Source organism: Triticum urartu, chromosome 2 (genome assembly GCF_003073215.2).
Source record: "Triticum urartu cultivar G1812 chromosome 2, Tu2.1, whole genome shotgun sequence".
In the NCBI taxonomy this organism is placed as follows: Eukaryota; Viridiplantae; Streptophyta; class Magnoliopsida; order Poales; family Poaceae; genus Triticum; species Triticum urartu.
The window spans coordinates 60190373-60208646 of NC_053023.1; the positions used below are offsets into that span (position 1 = coordinate 60190373).

The window sequence follows — 18274 nt, forward strand, 5'->3', positions numbered from 1 at the left end:
TGTTCCTACTTCTTATGTTTAGAAACCACCTTTCCCTGTTAGGATAAAAGATCATGCCAAAGCTTCAACTGTGGTTCGTAAAAGCAATATTAAAACATATACACCTCCTGAGCAAGTTAAAGTTGAACCTAATATTGCTATTGTTAAAGATCTCCCGTCTGATAATATTGATGGGCATGTTATTTATTTCTGTGATGAAACTGCTAGAATTGCTAAACCCCGTGATAAAGATAAACCTAGACCTGTGGTAGGCATGCCTGTTATTTCTGTTAAAATAGGAGATCATTGTTATCATGGCTTATGTGATATGGGTGCTAGTGCTAGTGCAATACCTTATTCTTTATACCAAGAAGTTATGCATGATATTGCACCTGCTGAGATGGAAGAAATTGATGTTACAATTAAACTTGCCAATAGAGATACTATTTAACCAGTGGGAATTGTTAGAGATGTTGAAGTCTTGTGTGGGAAAACTAAATATCCTGCTGATTTTCTTGTTCTTGGTTCACCATAAGACAACTTTTGTCCCATTATATTTGGTAGACCCTTCTTAAATACTATTAATGCTACCATAGATTGCAAAAGAGATGGTGTTACTATTGGTTTAGATGATATGACTCATGAATTTAATTTCTCTAAATTTAGTAGACAACATCGTGAAGAAGAATTACCTAGTAAGGATGAAATTATTGGTCTTGCTTCTATTGCCGTACCTCCTAGTGATCCTTTAGAACAATATTTTCTAGACCATGAAAATGATATGTTTATGAATGAAAGAAGGGCATTAGATGAAGTATTCTTTAAACAGGAACCTATTCTGAAAAACAATTTACCTGTTGAAATCTTAGGGGATCCTCCTCCAGCCAAGGGTGATCCCGTGTTTGAGCTTAAACCGTTACCTGATACTCTTAAATATGCTTATCTTGATGAGAAAAAGATATATCATGTTATTATTAGTGATAACCTTTCAGAGCATGAAGAAGAGAGATTATTGAAAACTCTGAAGAAGCACCGTGCTGCTATTGGGTATACTCTTGATGATCTTAAGGGCATTAGTCCCACTCTATGTCAACATAAAATTAATTTGGAAGAAGATGCTAAACCAGTTCATGATCATCAACGCCGGCTGAATCCTAAAATGAAAGAAGTGGTAAGAAAGGAGATACTAAAGCTCCTTGAGGCAGGTATAATTTATCCCGTTGCTGATAGTCAATGGGTAAGCCCTGTCCATTGTGTCCCTAAAAAGGGAGATATTACTGTTGTTCCTAATGATAAAGATGAATTGATTCCTCAAAGAATTATTACAGGTTATAGGATGGTAATTGATTTCCGCAAATTAAATAAGGCTACTAAAAAGGATCATTACCCCTTACCTTTTATTGATCAAATGCTAGAAATATTGTCCAAACATACACATTTTTGCTTTCTAGATGGTTATTCTGGTTTCTCTCAAATACATGTGTCAGCCAAAGATCAATCAAAGACTACTTTTACATGCCCTTTTGGTACTTTTGCTTATAGATGTATGCCTTTTGGTTTATGTAATGCACCTGCTACCTTTCAAAGATGCATGATGGCTATATTCTCTGACTTTTGTGAAAAGATTTGTGAGGTTTTCATGGACGACTTTGCCGTCTATGGATCTTCTTTTGACGATTGCTTGAGCAACCTTGATCGAGTTTTACAGAGATGTGAAGAAACTAATCTTGTATTGAATTGGGAAAAGTGCCACTTTATGGTTAATAAAGGTATTGTCTTGGGGCATAAAGTTTCTGAAAGAGGTATTGAAGTTGATAAAGCCAAGGTTGATGCTATTGAAAAGATCCCATGTCCCAAGGACATCAAAGGTATAAGAAGTTTCCTTGGTCATGCCGGTTTTTATAGGAGGTTCATTAAGGACTTCTCAAAAATCTCTCGGCCTCTGACTAATTTATTACAAAAAGATATACCATTTGTCTTTGATGATGATTGTGTAGAAGCATTTGAAATACTTAAGAAAGCATTGATCTCTGCACCTATTGTTCAGCCACCTAATTGGAATTTACCCTTTGAAATTATGTCTGATGCTAGTGATTATGATGTAGGTGCTGTTCTAGGACAAAGAGTTGATAAGAAACTAAATGTTATTCAATATGCTAGTAAAACTCTAGACAATGCTCAAAGAAATTATGCTACTACTGAAAAAGAATTCTTAGCGGTTGTATTTGCTTGTGATAAGTTTAGACCTTATATTGTTGATTCTAAAGTAACTACTCACACTGATCATGCTGCTATTAAATATCTGATGGAAAAGAAAGATGCTAAACCTAGACTTATTAGATGTGTTCTCTTGCTACAAGAATTTGATTTGCATATTGTTGATAGAAAAGGAGCTGAGAACCCCGTTGCAGACAACTTGTCTAGGTTAGAAAATGTGCTTGATGACCCACTACCTATTGATGATAGCTTTCCTGATGAGCAATTAAATGTCATAAATGCTTCTCATACTGCTCCATGGTATGCTGATTATGCTAATTACATTGTTGCTAAGTTTATACCACCTAGTTTCACATACTAGCAAAAGAAAAAGTTCTTCTATGATTTGAGGCATTACTTTTGGGATGACCCACATCTTTATAAAGAAGGAGTAGATGGTGTTATTAGACGTTGTGTACCTGAGCATGAACAGGAACAGATCCTACGCAAGTGTCACTCCGAAGCTTATGGAGGACACCATGCTGGAGATAGAACTGCACATAAGGTATTGCAATCTGGTTTTTATTGGCCTACTCTCTTCAATGATGCCCGTAAGTTTGTCTTATCTTGTGATGAATGTCAAAGAATTGGTAATATTAGTAGACGTCAAGAAATGCCTATGAATTATTCACTTGTTATTGAACCATTTGATGTTTGGGGCTTTGACTATATGGGACCTTTTCCTTCCTCTAATGGATATACACATATTTTAGTTGTTGTTGATTACGTTACTAAGTGGGTAGAAGCTATTCCAACTAGTAGTGCTGATCATAACACTTCTATTAAGATGCTTAAAGAAGTTATTTTTCCAAGATTTGGAGTCCCTAGATATTTAATGACTGATGGTGGTTCACATTTTATTCTTGGTGCTTTCCGTAAAATGCTTCCTAAATAAAATGTTAATCATAGAATTGCATCTCCTTATCACCCTTAGTCCAGTGGTCAAGTAGAATTGAGTAATAGAGAACTCAAATTAATTTTGCAAAAGACTGTTAATAGGTCTAGAAAGAATTGGTCCAAGAAACTTGATGATGCATTATGGGCCTATAGAACTGCATATAAAAATCCTATGGGTATGTCTCCGTATAAAATGGTCTATGGAAAAGCATGTCACTTACCTCTCGAACTAGAATATAAGGCTTATTGGGCTATTAAAGAACTTAATTATGATTTTAAACTTGCCGGTGAGAAGAGGTTATTTGATATTAGCTCACTTGATGAATGGAGAACCCAAGCCTACGAAAATGCCAAGTTGTTTAAAGAAAAAGTTAAAAGATGGCATGACAAAAGGATACAAAAGCGTGAGTTTAATGTAGGTGATTGTGTATTGCTATACAAATCTCGTTTAAGATTTTTTCCAGGAAAACTTCTCTCTAAATAGGAAGGTCCTTACGTTATCGAGGAGGTCTACCATTCCGGTGCCATAAAAATCAACAACTTCGAAGGCACAAATCCGAAGGTGGTGGACGGTCAAAGAATCAAACATTATATCTCAGGTAATCCCATAAATGTTGAAACCAATGTTATTGAAACCGTAACCCTGGAGGAATACATAAGAGACACTTTCCGGAACGTTTGAGACTCCGAAAAGGAATAGGTATGTGGTACGGTAAGTAAACCGACTCCAAAACAGTTTTTTAAGGCAATATTTCTCCGTTTTGGAATATTTAGAAAAATAGAAAAATAAGCAGCAGTCCGGGAAGGACACGAGGGCTCCACGAGGGTGGAGGGCGCACCCTACCCTACTGGGCGCGCCCCCTACCTCGTGGGCACCTCGTGTGCTCTCCGGACTCCGTTTTCATACACGACACGTATTTTGGTCGGTAAAAATTCATTATATAATCTCCCGGGGGTTTTGACTCCCGTATCACGCAAATATCTCTTGTCTTTCTTTTGAGCTGTCCTGCTGCAGACAGAGCAACATGTCGTCCCAGGATTCGGAAGGAGAAAGCTACGTGGCTGATTACCTTGTAGATCCTAAGGTTTATGGGGATGTGGAGCATTGCGGTTGGACTACGGAAGAAGAAGAGGACTATGAACCCAAGGGAAAGGAGGAGACGAGCTCAGATGAAGATGAAGTCCCACTACCTCAACCCGGGGACATGCATGTGGAGTTCAAAAAGTCAAGCCTCCCGGATAGGGTAAAGAAACCTAAGATCGAGTTTATCCCTTTTCGCCTCTTGCAGGAGAACAAGCAGGAACTATGCAAAAAGATACTGAGCTTGGAGCAGGAGATCGAGGACCTAAGGGACCAAAATTCTGTCCTCAGACGCAAATTAAGGAAGAATCCTACGCCATCAACAAAATCACCACCGTCTCCACCAACAAAGAAGAATTGAGTATCTGGTATGGGCACTCCACTTCGCAAATGCCAAGCTTGGGGGAGTGCCCCGGTATCGTATCACCATCACTTTTATCTTTAACGTTTTTCTTAGTTCGATCCTTTTGGTAATATCTTGATCTAGTAGAATAAAAGTTCTTAGTATGATCTAGTTGTGAGTTTTGCTTTATTATCCTTCTATGTAATCGAGTCCGGGAGCTATATAATAAAGATTAGTGTTGAGTCAAGGGCTTGATTATTTTTCCATGATCCTAAGTGAATAAAAGAAAAGAGAAAGAAATAAAAAGAAACAAAGAGATCATGTGAGTCTTATGGAGAGTAATGAGCTCACATAGAAAGAGTATGATGAATAAAAGTTGTTGAGGGTTGACAAACACAGTTTTGGTCATCGTTGCAATTAATAGGAAGTAATAAAAAAAGAGGTCTTCACATATAAATATACTATCTTGGACATCTTTTATGATTGTGAGCACTCATTAAAATATGACATGCTAAAGAGTTGACATTGGACAAGAAAGACAACGTAAGGGTTATGTTTTCTTATATCTGAGATGAATTATATTGTCTTGGATTTTCCAACATGATGGGCTTGCCTTTCCCCCTCATGCTAGCCAAATTCATTGCACCAAGTAGAGATACTACTTGTGCTTCCAAACACCCCTAAACCAGTCTTGCCATAAGAGTCCACCATATCTACCTATGGATTTAGTAAGATCCATCAAGTAAGTTGTCATCGGTGCAAGCAATAAAAATTGCTCTCTAAATATGTATGATTGATTGGTGTGGAGGAAATAAGCTTTATACGATCATGTGATATGGAAGTAATAAAAGCGACAGACTGCATAATAAAGGTCCATATCACAAGTGGAAATATAAAGTGACGTTCTTTCGCATTAGGATTTTGTGCATCCAACCATAAAAGCGCATGACAACCTCTGCTTCCCTCTGCGAAGGGCCTATCTTTTACTTTTATCTCCTACCTTGCATAAGAGTCATGGTGATTTTCACCCTTCCTTTTTACACTTTATCCTTTGGCAAGCACAATATGTTGGAAAGATCCTGGTATATATGGCTAATTGGACGTGAGTTTTCATGAACTATTACTGTTGACATTACCCTTGAGGTAAAACGTTGGGAGGAAAAACTATAAGCCCCTATCTTTCTCTATCTCCGATTAAAACTCCATACCCATAAGTATTGCATGAGTGTCAGCAATTGTGAAAGATTATATGATAGTTGAGTATGTGGACTTGCTGAAAAGCTCTTATACATTGACTCTTTCCTATGTTATGATAAATTGCAATTGCTTCAATGACTGAGATTGTAGTTTGTTAGTTTTCAATGAAGTTTACGATTCATACTTGGTATTGTGATTGAATTATTACTCTAGCATTAGAGATCATCTGACAAGAATTATATAAGTTGTTGTTCTAAGAATGATCATGATGCCCTCATGTCCGTATTTTATTTTATCGACACCTCTATCTCTAAACATGTGGACATATTTTTCGATTTCGGCTTTTCGCTTGAGGACAAGCGAGGTCTAAGCTTGGGGGAGTTGATACATCCATTTTGCATCATGCTTTTACATCGATATTTATTGCATTATGGGCTGTTATTACACATTATGTCACAATACTTATGCCTATTCTCTCTTACTTTATAAGGTTTACATAAAGAGGGAGAATGCCGGTAGCTGGGATTCTGGGCTGGAAAAGGAGCAAATATTAGAGACCTATTCTGCACAGCTCCAAAAGTCCTGAAACTTCACGGAAGATGTTTTCCAAATATATAAAAAATACCGAGAGCAAGAACATCACCAGGGGGGCCACACCCTACCCATGAGGGTGGGGGTGCGCCCCTACCTCGTGGGCCCCCTGGTGGCCCTCCGATGGCCATCTTCTGCTATATGGAGTCTTTCGATGGGAAAAAAATCATAAGACATCTTCTCGGACGAAACCCCATCGCCACGAGGCGGAACCTTGGCGGAACCAATCTAGGGCTCTGGCAGAGCTGTTCTGCCGGGGAAACTTCCCTCCCGGAGGGGGTAATCAACGACATCGTCATCACCAACGCTCCTCTCATCGGGAGAGGGCAATCTCCATCAACATCTTCATCAGCATCATCTCATCTCAAAACCCTAGTTCATCTCTTGTATCCAATTCTTGTCTCCAAGTCCGGGATTGGTGCTAGTAGGTTGCTAGTAGTGTTAATTACTCCTTGTAGTTGATGCTAGTTGGTTTAATTGGTGGAAGATCATATGTTTAGATCCTATATGCATATTAATACCCCTCTGATTATGAACATGTTTATGCTTTGTGAGTAGTTACTTTTGTTCCTGAGGACCTGGGAGAAGTCTTGCTATTAGTAGTCATGTGAATTTGGTATTCGTTCGATATTTTGATGAGATGTATGTTGTCTCTCCTCTAGTGGTGTTATGTGAACGTCGACTACATGACACTTCACCATTGTTTGGGCCTAGAGGAAGGCATTGGGAAGTAATAAGTAGATGATGGGTTGCTAGAGTGACAGAAGCTTAAACCCTAGTTTATGCGTTGCTTCATAAGGGGCTGATTTGGATCCATATGTTTCATGCTATGGTTAGGTTTACCTTAATACTTTTGTTGTAGTTGCGGATGCTTGCAGTACAGGTTAATCATAAGTGGGATGCTTGTCCAAGTAAGGGCAGTACCCAAGCACCGGTCCACCCACATACCAAATTATCAAAGTACCGAACGCGAATCATATGAGCGTGATGAAAACTAGCTTGACGATATTCACATGTGTCCTCGGGAGCACTTTACATCTTATAAGAGTTTGTCCAGGCTTGTCCTTTGCTACAAAAAGGATTGGTCCACCTTTCTGCACCTTATTTACTTTTGTTACTTGTTGCTCTTTACAAATTATCTTATCACAAAACTATTTGTTACCACTTATTTCAGTACTTGCAGAGAATACCTTGCTGGAAACCGCTTATCATTTCCTTCTTCTCCTCGTTGGGTTCGACACTCTTACTTATCGAAAGGACTACGATAGATCCCCTATACTTGTGGGTCATCAGGTCGCCGAGGGTTCGAGGGGCGAGGGTCGGGAACTAGCTAGGGTAGAGGGTCGAGGGTCACCGAAGGGTCGAGGGTCGCTAAGGGTTCGAGGGTCGAGGGGTCATCGTATGTCATCGTTTCGATATACCCCCTCTCGACCGTGATTACTTATACCACGGGAGCACCCCCCGGCCCTCTCGCTCGACCAAAACTCTCGAGGACACCCAAACCGTAGAAAAAAACAATGTTGGTCTCCTACCCCCTCCCGCCGCGCCCCTACCCGACAAAATCTCTCGAGGCCACCCAAATTTACCAAGTTAAAAGAGCATTGTCGTCGAGGCTGAAAGAACATGCGGTGCCCCCATGTTTGGTTTTGGTAATTGATGACAATCTCTATGGACTAATGGTTGCCTTGAGTTATATTTGAAGATTCTGTCCATAGGCTTTTCTTGGAGTACATGTGTTGGTTTCAAGGAGAGTTTGTGTCGACCAAGGTGCTATTCAAGGAATTGCCTAAATATTGGTTTTGTGAGAGGTTGATCAAGACTAAGTCAAAGAGTGAATCAAGTTGATCAACCCACAAAGCGTAGAAGATGTACCGAGAGGGATCAAGTGATCCCATGGTATGGTAAGCATTGTCAATTACGCTTTGTGTACTAACCCATGGTCTTCGTGAGAGTTCTGTGTGGGGTTAGGTTGCCGTGTGCAAGTTCAAGTGATGCATCACGAAGAAATCAAGTGCTTGAAGCTTGCCGCCCATTATGGTGACAATGGACTTGTGAATTTGTGCAGAAGAGTTGCTCACCCATAGTGGAGTATGGGAGAGAAATCTACTAGTCTTCACCAAGCCAACGCAATCAAGAAAGGTGGTCCAACTTGAGGAAGTCAAGATCGTCATCATCTAGCTCAACTGGACTATGTGCAAGACAAAGGTTTGCCCTTGATAGGTTTTCTATTTTACCGGTCACATAGTGGTAGTGGGGAGACCGGGTTATAGGATCGGTTGTCGTACTATCAAGGGGGGCTCTCGATGAGTAGCTTGATTGTATCGTTCGTAGAGAGCTCAAACCATTGCATCCTTGCATCATCTTTATTGGTTCTTTTTTGGTTCTTCTCTTTGTGAGTTTTGGAGCTTATGGTCATCTTGGTGAGAAGCTCGAGTTCATAGAAAATGGAGTTCACTCGCATCTTCTATGATGTTTTCGATGTTGGAGGTTATGCCGGTTCTTCTCGGTTGGAGGTTTCACTCCTCTATTTGTTGGCATACCTTCGCTGTTTTGATGCTACTCGTCGTCTTGTATCCAACAAGCTTGAGTTTGCTCAATTCGGAGCTCGTATGAAGAAGTTATGGCAGTTCTGGTTTTCTCCCTGCGGTAGTACGGCGGTCGGCAGCGGTAGTACCGGTTATAGCGTCAAGTGGTAGTACCGCTCTACTACTGCCTCGATTTTGGGTCCTGCACTTTTCGTGTCGGGTTTAGCAGTAGTTGCACGGCAGTAAGGCACGGTAGCACCGCCTATGAGCGGTAGTACCGCTCCGGTCAGGCGATAGTACCGCTACTGCATTACTGCCGCCGTACTCTGCTCTCCCCTGCCTCTTTTGGTCCCATGTTCTGCTCCACCAGCGGTAGTACCGCTGGGGTGAGCGGTAGTACCGCTTATTTGTGGTACTACCGCCTCAAGGTTCATGTTTTGTTGCTCCTTTTCCCTATTTCTTCCGCCCGAGCGGTAGTACCGCTCGTGTGCGAGCTGAGCACATAACGGTTGGATTTTTTTCCCCTCCTATAAAAGGGGGTCTTCTTCTCCAATGAACCTTATCCTTTGAGCTCGTTTTCTTCCCCCATTGTTGACCTTCTTCGATCTTGTTAACTCTCAATCCCTCCATGGATTCTTGCTAGTTTTGAGGGAAAAGAGAGAGGAGATCTAGATCCACATTTTCACCAATCACTTTCTCCTCTATGTGAGTGGAACCCCTTGGATCTAGATCTTGGAGTTCTTGGTGTTCTCTTTCTTGTTCTTCCTCTCATTTTCCTCCCTAGCATGTGTTGCTTCGGTGGGATTTGGGAGAGAAGGACTTGGGCACTCCGTGTGCCCTTGCCATTGCATTTGGTGCATCGGTTTGAGTTCTCCACGGTGATACGTGGAAGTTACAAGTTGAGAAGCTTATTACTCTTGGGTGCTTGGTACCCTTGAGCTACTTCCTCTTGGGTGCTTGGGCGCCCTAGACGGTTGAGGTCACCTCGGAGCCATATTCCATTGTGGTGAAGCTTCGTGGTGTCGTTGGGGAGTTAACCCCAACCTTGGTGGTGTTCGGAGCTCAATCATTGTGGTGTAAAGCTCCGGGCAAGCATCGGGGTCTCCAATTAGGTTGTGGAGATCGCCCCGAGAAATTTGACGGGTACCGGTGACCTCCCACAAGGGTTGCCAAAGTGTACGGTTTTGGTGACCGCCCCCAAGGGTTGCCATTTGTACGGGTTCGGTGACCGCCCTCAAGGGTCCCTTAGTGGAATCACGGCATCTTGCATTGTGCGAGGGCGTGAGGAGATTAAGGTGGCCCTAGTGGCTTCTTGGGGAGCATTGTGCCTCCACACCGCTCCAAACGGAGATTAGCATCCGCAAGGGTGTGAACTTCGGGATACATCGTCGTCTCTGCGTGCCTCGGTTATCTCTTATCCGAGCCCTTTACTTATGCACTTTACTTCGTTATAGCCATATTGTTTCTTGCCATATATCTCGCTATCACATAGTTGCTTATCTTGCTTAGCTTAAGTTGTTGGTGCACATAGGTGAGCCTAGTTGCTTTAGGTTTTGTGCTTGACAAATTAACCTCTAGGTTTATTCCGCATTTGTTCAAGCCTAAACCGTAATTATTTTAAAACGCCTATTCACCCCCCCTCTAGGCGACATCCACGATCTTTCAGAGGCCACCCCATAACCTTGAAGCGTTGTCGAGGCCACCCCAAACCCTTCAAGCATTGCCGATCGGGGCCACCCCAAACCCTAGAGAAGCAGCGTCGAGGCCACTAATTAATATGATTCCTTATTGTGATTAGCTAGCTAGTTCTACGTTTGCCACTAATATATCCATCTGTCATGTTTGAATAATAATTGCCATGTTGTAAAAATTTGCAGAAACTATGGACCCCCGAGATGAAGCAACAGAAGCGATTTCGGGGGACATAATCGCACACGGAACTGAGGCCGTCTTGTCGTTTCTCAATGACACCGATGGTCTGGAAGGAGAGGGTGAAGAAGCAGACTACGGTGATCGAACAATGGAGGAGGAAGGACATGATCATGATGGCTCCGGTGACCCAATGCCGGTGCAAGAAGGACACCGTGATGACGGCTTGGGTGACCTAACGGAGTCTGGCCAGGTATATATATTAATTAAGCAAGTGCTGACTATAGCTAGCTAATGGATGCATTAATTGTTTTTGGTATGTACACATATATTAATGAACTCTCGTCTTTCTTCTTTTTTCTAGCCCTCCGGATCGAGCACAACTTCGGTAAAGAGATGAGGCCCGAAGAAAAGTTGCGCTCGGATGAAAGGTTTGAGATCATAGAAATCGCGCGCGATGGCATGCCGATTGAACCCATCCGGACAAAGGAAGCATTTGCTGCTCAGTGCGGGGTTCTTGTTAGGACAAGATCCTGATCAGCATCCACCAATGGTTAAAGCCGGCTAAAGAAGACCCTGAGGTGTCTTATGTCTCCGATATGCAGAAAGATGATCTTTGGACCGCGCTAAAGGAAAATTTCATCCTACCGCCAGAGGAGGATCCGGAGAAGCCAGTTAAAGAGAAATTGGTCAAGTCTCATGCTCTTAAGAAGATGGTAGAACTATTCAGGAGGTGGAAGAATTAGCTGAAAAAATTTGTCGACAAAGAAGAGACACCAGAATTCATCGGCTGGTATGAGAAGATCAGAGATCACTGGCCCGCATTTGTGGCCCACAAGAAATCGGACAAGAGTAAGAAGATGTCAGTGACAAACAAGAAGAATGCTGCGAAGAAGAAGCTTCACCATCGCACGGGGTCAGGTGGCTACCTCAAAGCCCAGCCGTTGTGGGACAAGGCTGAGAATGACCTGCTTGATAAAGGGGTCGAACCAGAGACATTGAGGTGTCCAGACCGTTGCCGGACTTGGTTCTTCAGGGCTGGCGGAACCTTGGACCCTATATCAGGGAAGTGTGTTTGGGCGGACGAGCAAATGAGAATACCAGTCACGAGGCTTCAGGGGTATATCGATGCAGCCAGCAAGGGACGTTCGTTCCAGACAGAGAGAACGACAAGCTCACAATGGCCCTCGGGAATCCTGAGCACTCTGGACAGACACGAGGCACGCCAGGCTCCGTTCCGTGGAGGGCTGGGTTTCCGGACGCAGGCGGTTACAAATGCCAGGAGAGGAGGAAGAAAGTGGAGCAGATCCAAATTCAGGCGCTGCACACGAGGGTACAAGCGATAGAGCAACGAGAAGCAGATCGCAACAAGCGACCCGCCGAAGCTTCCCCCGAAGCTACCCCGCCATCTCAGCGGTGAAGCAGCATGGCTTCCACCGAGCAGCAGCAGCTGGAGCCTGTCTTCACGGCTCCTGCTAGCTACCCCGTGGACTTAATCACGGAGTCTCAAAATTGCCACCTTATGACGCAATGGATGAAAATGAAAGTCAAGGCGGTTGTTGGCTCTATTGCACCTCCTGAACCTGGCACAACTTTTCACTGCCGGCCGATTCCAGAAGGATATGCTAGGGTGATGGTGGACGAAATAACGGAGGGATTTGAGGAGCTCGAGCTTGACCACCCTACTGGTGAAGGGGAGACTCGACTGGGTTCTGCTCTGAAGACTCCATGCCTATGGCGGAAGGAGCTCATCAACCTTCCGAACTGGACGCCTCCGCCTCCTCCTCCTCCTCCTCCGGCGAGTCAGGTCACTCCGCCTCCTCCTCCGGCAAGTGATCAGGGCACTCAGCCTCCTTCTCTGGCGCGTGGCGGCACTCCACCTCCTTCTCCACCTGCGCCAGCGCGCCCGAGCAGCCAGCCTACTCCTTCTCCGCCTCGTTAGCAAGGGCAGAAGAGACCCGCCGCCGCTCTGGCTGCTCTGGCGCGTCATAGTCCTCCTCCTCGTAAGCAAGGAAAGAAGACAGCTGCAGCCGCTCCGTCTGCTCCGACGTCTAGCAGTACATCCAGAGGCGGGAGGCAATACATATTCGGTCCTTCTCTGAAGACTCCAGAGAAGTTACCATATGAGAGGACCCCGGAGGAAAACGAGAAGATCATGCGAGACGAATTGAGGAACTTCTTTGAAGGGGTGAAAGCAAAGAAACATCCACCTCCAGAGGAGAAGGTAGATCCGGTGAAAGCGAAGCGCACTCTAGAAGCCCTGAAAAAACCACCCAAGTCTCCGCTGAAAGGCAACTATGAGCGCATTATTGAAAGGTCATTTATCAAAGTGGAGCGGTCGGGAAGTACTGTCAGTGATCAAAGGTTAGCGGAACGACGAGCTGGGAAAAAAATTGCCCAACTCGGCGAACAAGCGAACCAATCGTTCCCCCCGCTCAAGGTGTCTAGCGATATCGTCGCTAACGATTCGAGGATGGTGCCCGGTTATAACAATGTTGAAGATTACCTGCCCGACGATGTACATTATGAATTCTTGGACGTGGAAGAACACAGATACGAGTACGGGAAGCCTCTCGTCAAAGATGAAAGGTCTCTAACAACGATGATGCGAAGATTCCATGATTGGTACATGAAAACCTGCACAGAGTCTGGGGAGAGGAATACTTTGACGCTAAGAGTTAAAGAGGAGCATGACCTCGTTGGAACTGATCTGTTGAATGTTCCATTTGAGGAGTTCTTCCAGTTTTTCAATCAGAGCGCCCTCGATAAATTAATGGTCACTTGCTACTGTCTATAAGTACTACTTCTGTCATTAAGTCTCTATATATAGGTCAGCTCTTTCATTGCATGTATTTATAATTATCCTCACTATATTATGCAGATTGAAGATCGCCGAATTGAAGAAAAGACAAATCGGTGATATTGAGTTCATTAACACAAATATCATAGATGCATATTCGGTTGAATTTAAGAAAAAAGAAACCAAGGCCAACTTGCTACGATCGTTGGTATTAAATCAAAACAAAGCTATAATACTCTTTCCTTACAACTTCAAGTGAGTGTTACTTTCTTGTGCATATTCGGTTTCCCTTATTAGTCCAGGTTATAGTAATGTAATTGATGAGTTATGTACGCGTGCATAGGTTCCATTATATTCTCCTAGAGATTAAGCTCGAGGAGGGAGTAGTAACCGTCTTAGACTCGAGATGAAAAGATCCCAAGGAGTATCCGGACATGACTGAAATTCTCGAGAAGTAAGTTAAATCGATCATTATCGCACCATATCGGCAACTTTGTTCACTTCCTGATATCAAGTAATTGTTTTCTTTGTCTGGCAGGGTTTGGAAAAAATTCACCTCAAAAGCTTTGGGACTGCCGAAGAAGCTGGAATTTAAACACCCGAAAGTAAGTACTACTAGCATGTTCCGTGCATCTCCTACTGATTCAAGTGCTAGTTTCATCAATACCATTTTAGCATGCTTGCTTATCAGTTTGATTGACCTCTATTTCTTGTAAAGTGGTTGTGGCAGGAAGACGGGAATAATTACTGTGGATATTACATTTGCGAGTCCATCTGCCACACGACCTGTGAGCGGGGCTACACTAAAAAACAATATGAAGTGCGTAAGCAATAATATTCAGAATTTAACTTTATTTACCATCTTTTGTGTTGCGTTTCATTCATTCATATATATACTACTAGTGTGCGTAAGCAATATATATTGACCCCCTTCTTCAAATTAGATGTTTCGGATGCGGGATGAACTCCTAGCACCAGATCGCATGCGAGGAATTCAAGAGGAATTGGCGGCATTCTTTCTTGACCACGTGATCGATAAAGACGGAGAATACTATGTAGACCATGTGTTCATATATAATTAGGGGATTATATTGTAAGAGATCTTATATTGTATATATGTAGCCAGTAGCGTCGGATAGATATACGAAAACTTGTTGTTCGACCAATCTCTCGGAGAAGGAGAGGTTGATATCACTTCTCTCTGTATGCATATGTTCATGACGATCTTCTGTTTCCTTCATTTTTGCTTACTAGCTAGCGTGTCGAGTGCTCTCTATATGTATAGTACGTAGCGTCGACCAAGCATGGAGATAAGAGATGACACTTCTCTCTATTAATTAATTAGCTACCTAACACAATATATGAAACACCTTAATTAACCATACAAAACCCCCCAAAACCCCCCCCCCCCCTTCAGAAAAAAACAAAAACCCTAACCCCTAAACAGCTGACGCGTGGATGCCTATTGGTCCCGGTTGGTGCCACCAACCGGGACCAAAGGGCCTCCTGCCTGGGCTCGCCGCACCGGCCACGTGGAGGCCAGTCTGTCCCAGTTCGTGTAAGAACCGGGACTAAAGGCCAAGGGCATTAGTAACGACTTTTTAGTCCCGGTTCCAAAACCGAGACAGAAGGCCCTTACGAACCGAGACAAATGGCCCTTTTTCTACTAGTGTACGTCTCCCTCATAGCTAGTGTTCCTGATTATAACTGCTGATACTCCCAATAAAGCACCTGTTCCATCCCTACATATTGCACCAACGGCACGGAACAAGCCATTGCCAGACACCGATGCATCATCATTAGGCTAGTCATAGTGGGAGTAACTTAGCTAGTAACATAGCGCACTTCGAGAAAATTCTGCTTTTGTGGCAAGTAATTAATGAGAGATGGTAACATAATATGTTATTATAACATAACGCTTTCCAAAACAAGATGAGTCTATAAGCTAATAAATGAAGCCATCTATGATACTACTAGTATGTTACTTTGCATTATGAAGGTAGTAACTTAGACTAGTGTCATATGCAAAACACTAGTTTAAGTTACTCCCCACTATGACCAGCCTTAGCTTTGACATGACCTTCGAAGGGGGGGGGGAGGGGGGGGGGGCATCATTGTGCTCATAGTTTTGTTCCGCATTAACTCGATGTCCTCCATGTAAGAGGTGAGCTGGGAGCCTGGGATCGGCTCGTGGCACCATTAAGCCCAAAACGCTAGCTTGGCTTGGATCCAATTCAATTCAATTTTTTATTGCATCCACTTAAATTCAATCAGGCCAAAATAAAAATTGAAGATACTTCTTGACCAAAGAACTCAGCCATGCCACCTTTTTTTTTTGATCGGAGGGAGTATAAAAAGTAAGCCATAGTAACAAATAGTGAATACTAAAAGGAAAAAAAACAGCGAATCTTTCATACTTGAATATCCTGCAAAATGCTTGCAAAGAGGGTTAGGAGGGTATGAATGCACCAACCATCATCATTAAATTCAGCATTGTAATTAGAAATGTAACCCATTATTCTTAAATTGTTCCCACACGGTTTATGCACCAACTAACGATGAATGCATTCGGCGCAGATACATATAGAGTACTCTCTAGGATCTACTAGACAGTAATTGCGCGAGTGTCAGCACTACAATGCTCCTGGGCAAAGTAGAGGCGATTCCCGGGGAGGTCAAATGTGAAGCGCGTGTCCACCTGCTGCGCCGCGCCGAGCACCGTCATCTCCTCGTCCGGCACGACGGCGAAGCACAGGTGCTGGTTCACCCTCACGAACAGCAGTTCCGGCTTGATGAAAAGCCTGGTCGCTTCTTCGTGCAGGTCGAAGGTCAAGCTCGGAAAGCGCACGTGGTCCCACGAGACAAAGCAGAGGTGGTACCCCTGCACCGGCACCGTCGAGCGGCGCGCCCCCTGCTTGTGCATGTCCGCCGCGACCTCGGCCTCTACGACGTCATACGCCGCGCGGACCAGCCTGGTCAGGGGAGTCCCGGGGTCGACGACGGACCCCCCACGACGGGTTTGTAGATCCCGCCTAAACATCGCCATCTTTACGCCGTTAAGTTTTTTCCTGTTGAAGCTGATGCCGACGATGCGGATATAGTACGTGCTACTTTGGCCGTAGCCCGGTCCCGTGAACAGCAGCGACGTGCTCCGCATGTGCTCGTGCCTTGGGATGTCGCGGCCGAAGCGGAGGAACCCGTGCCTGGCGCCGGGGTGGCTCTGTCCGGGGAAGAGGCAATATGAGAACCGCGAGTCGGCCAGCCCGCGTGCGGTGAGCTGGCGCAGGAACGACGTCGGGTGCCTGCTCAAGCTCAGGGCCCCGGCGAGAACGCCGTGATTCAGGCCCACGAATCCGTCCGTCGTGTGTGCGCACCGAAGATGAGGTTGTCGACGTCCCTGTTGTGTCCTCCTCCTCCTGCGCCGGGGCTGCCGGCGAAGGCAAACGTGTCGCTGCCGAGGTAGCCGTGCGCGGCGACGTTCCAGGAGGTGGTGTAGAAGCTGCACCGGTTCCGGCCGGAGGGGGTGTAGGGGGGCGTACACTTGGGGTCTGCGGGCTTCATGTGCTTGTAGCGAGGGGACTCAGCAGAGTCGAAGACGGCGCCCTCCTGCCGAACCTCAGGCACGCAGGGCTGGCACTGCATCCAAGTCAGATCGCCGACGAGGTCCAGCCCGAGCTTGTAGAAGTGCCTGGTTTGGCCGGAGCCGACGCCGACGAGGACGCCGTACAAGGGCCACCCCACGGGGGCTATGTGCGGACCTATGCTGGTGAGGTTCGCGTCAAATTGCCCGAGCCCGCCGGCTGTGTCGTGGTTGGACACGATAGGCAGACTGAATCCACCGCTCGGTGTCGGTGGTGCCGCATTGCCGGCGACGCCGTGGTTGGCCGAATTCAGCAGAGCAAGGAGGAAGCAGAGCTTACAAGCATATAAAACAGACATGCTTGATTCCTCCGATCTCTATACTAGGGCTATGTTCGATGAAGCCAGAAAGACGGTTGAGCGTACGTCCTTCATTTGGAGGTCGTCTGTTAAATAGACTCAGAAGAATCCATCTCTGGAGTATCTATCTCTAGATGGATATGCATGCATTGGTGACTCCGATTACTTAGTGCAGCCAAGATACAGGGCGGCTAATTAATCAATCGACTCTGAAGTATCTCTAGATGGATATGCATGCATTGGTGAGGAGAATACTCGACATGTCGATGGTTGAAATAATACGAAAGCTCCCTAATTCCTCCAACAACCTTATTAATGAGTTTTTGTCAATAGTACTCCCTCCTTTCGGGTTTACGGAAACCAACAACCAAAACGGTGCGACCAAGGGAACCTTCCGTAAAAAATATTAAATATCGATAATTGTGAGAGCTCCTAATCGGCACTTCAGGCGCCAAAAAATCGCTACGGCGCTCACAGCCCACAAGCTATGGGCGAATGTTTTAAAAATGCTCACGAATTCGAAAAAATATTCATGAAGTTCAGATATGTTTATGAATTTGAAAAAAGTTCATGGATTTGGAAAAAGCTTATGAATTATAAAAATGTTCGCCCATTTACAAAAAGTCTAGAATTTAAAAAATTCAAGGATATGAAAAGGTTCACAAATTTTAAAAAATTCACAAGGTAAGAGGACACCGGCGGATGCCGCGCTGTGTTCGTTGGGGATGGGGCATGCCCGTCCCTCTCCCACTGAGAGGTTCCCTTCTGCGGCCCGGAATGTGGTGTACTTGTACCCC

At 44.5% G+C, this 18274-nt stretch overlaps 1 pseudogene; it reads right to left on the minus strand.

Moving 5' to 3' along the window:
* Positions 1-16037: 16037 nt before the first annotated feature.
* Positions 16038-17516, minus strand: LOC125535738 (annotated as a pseudogene).
* Between the last annotated feature and the right edge of the window lie 758 nt (positions 17517-18274).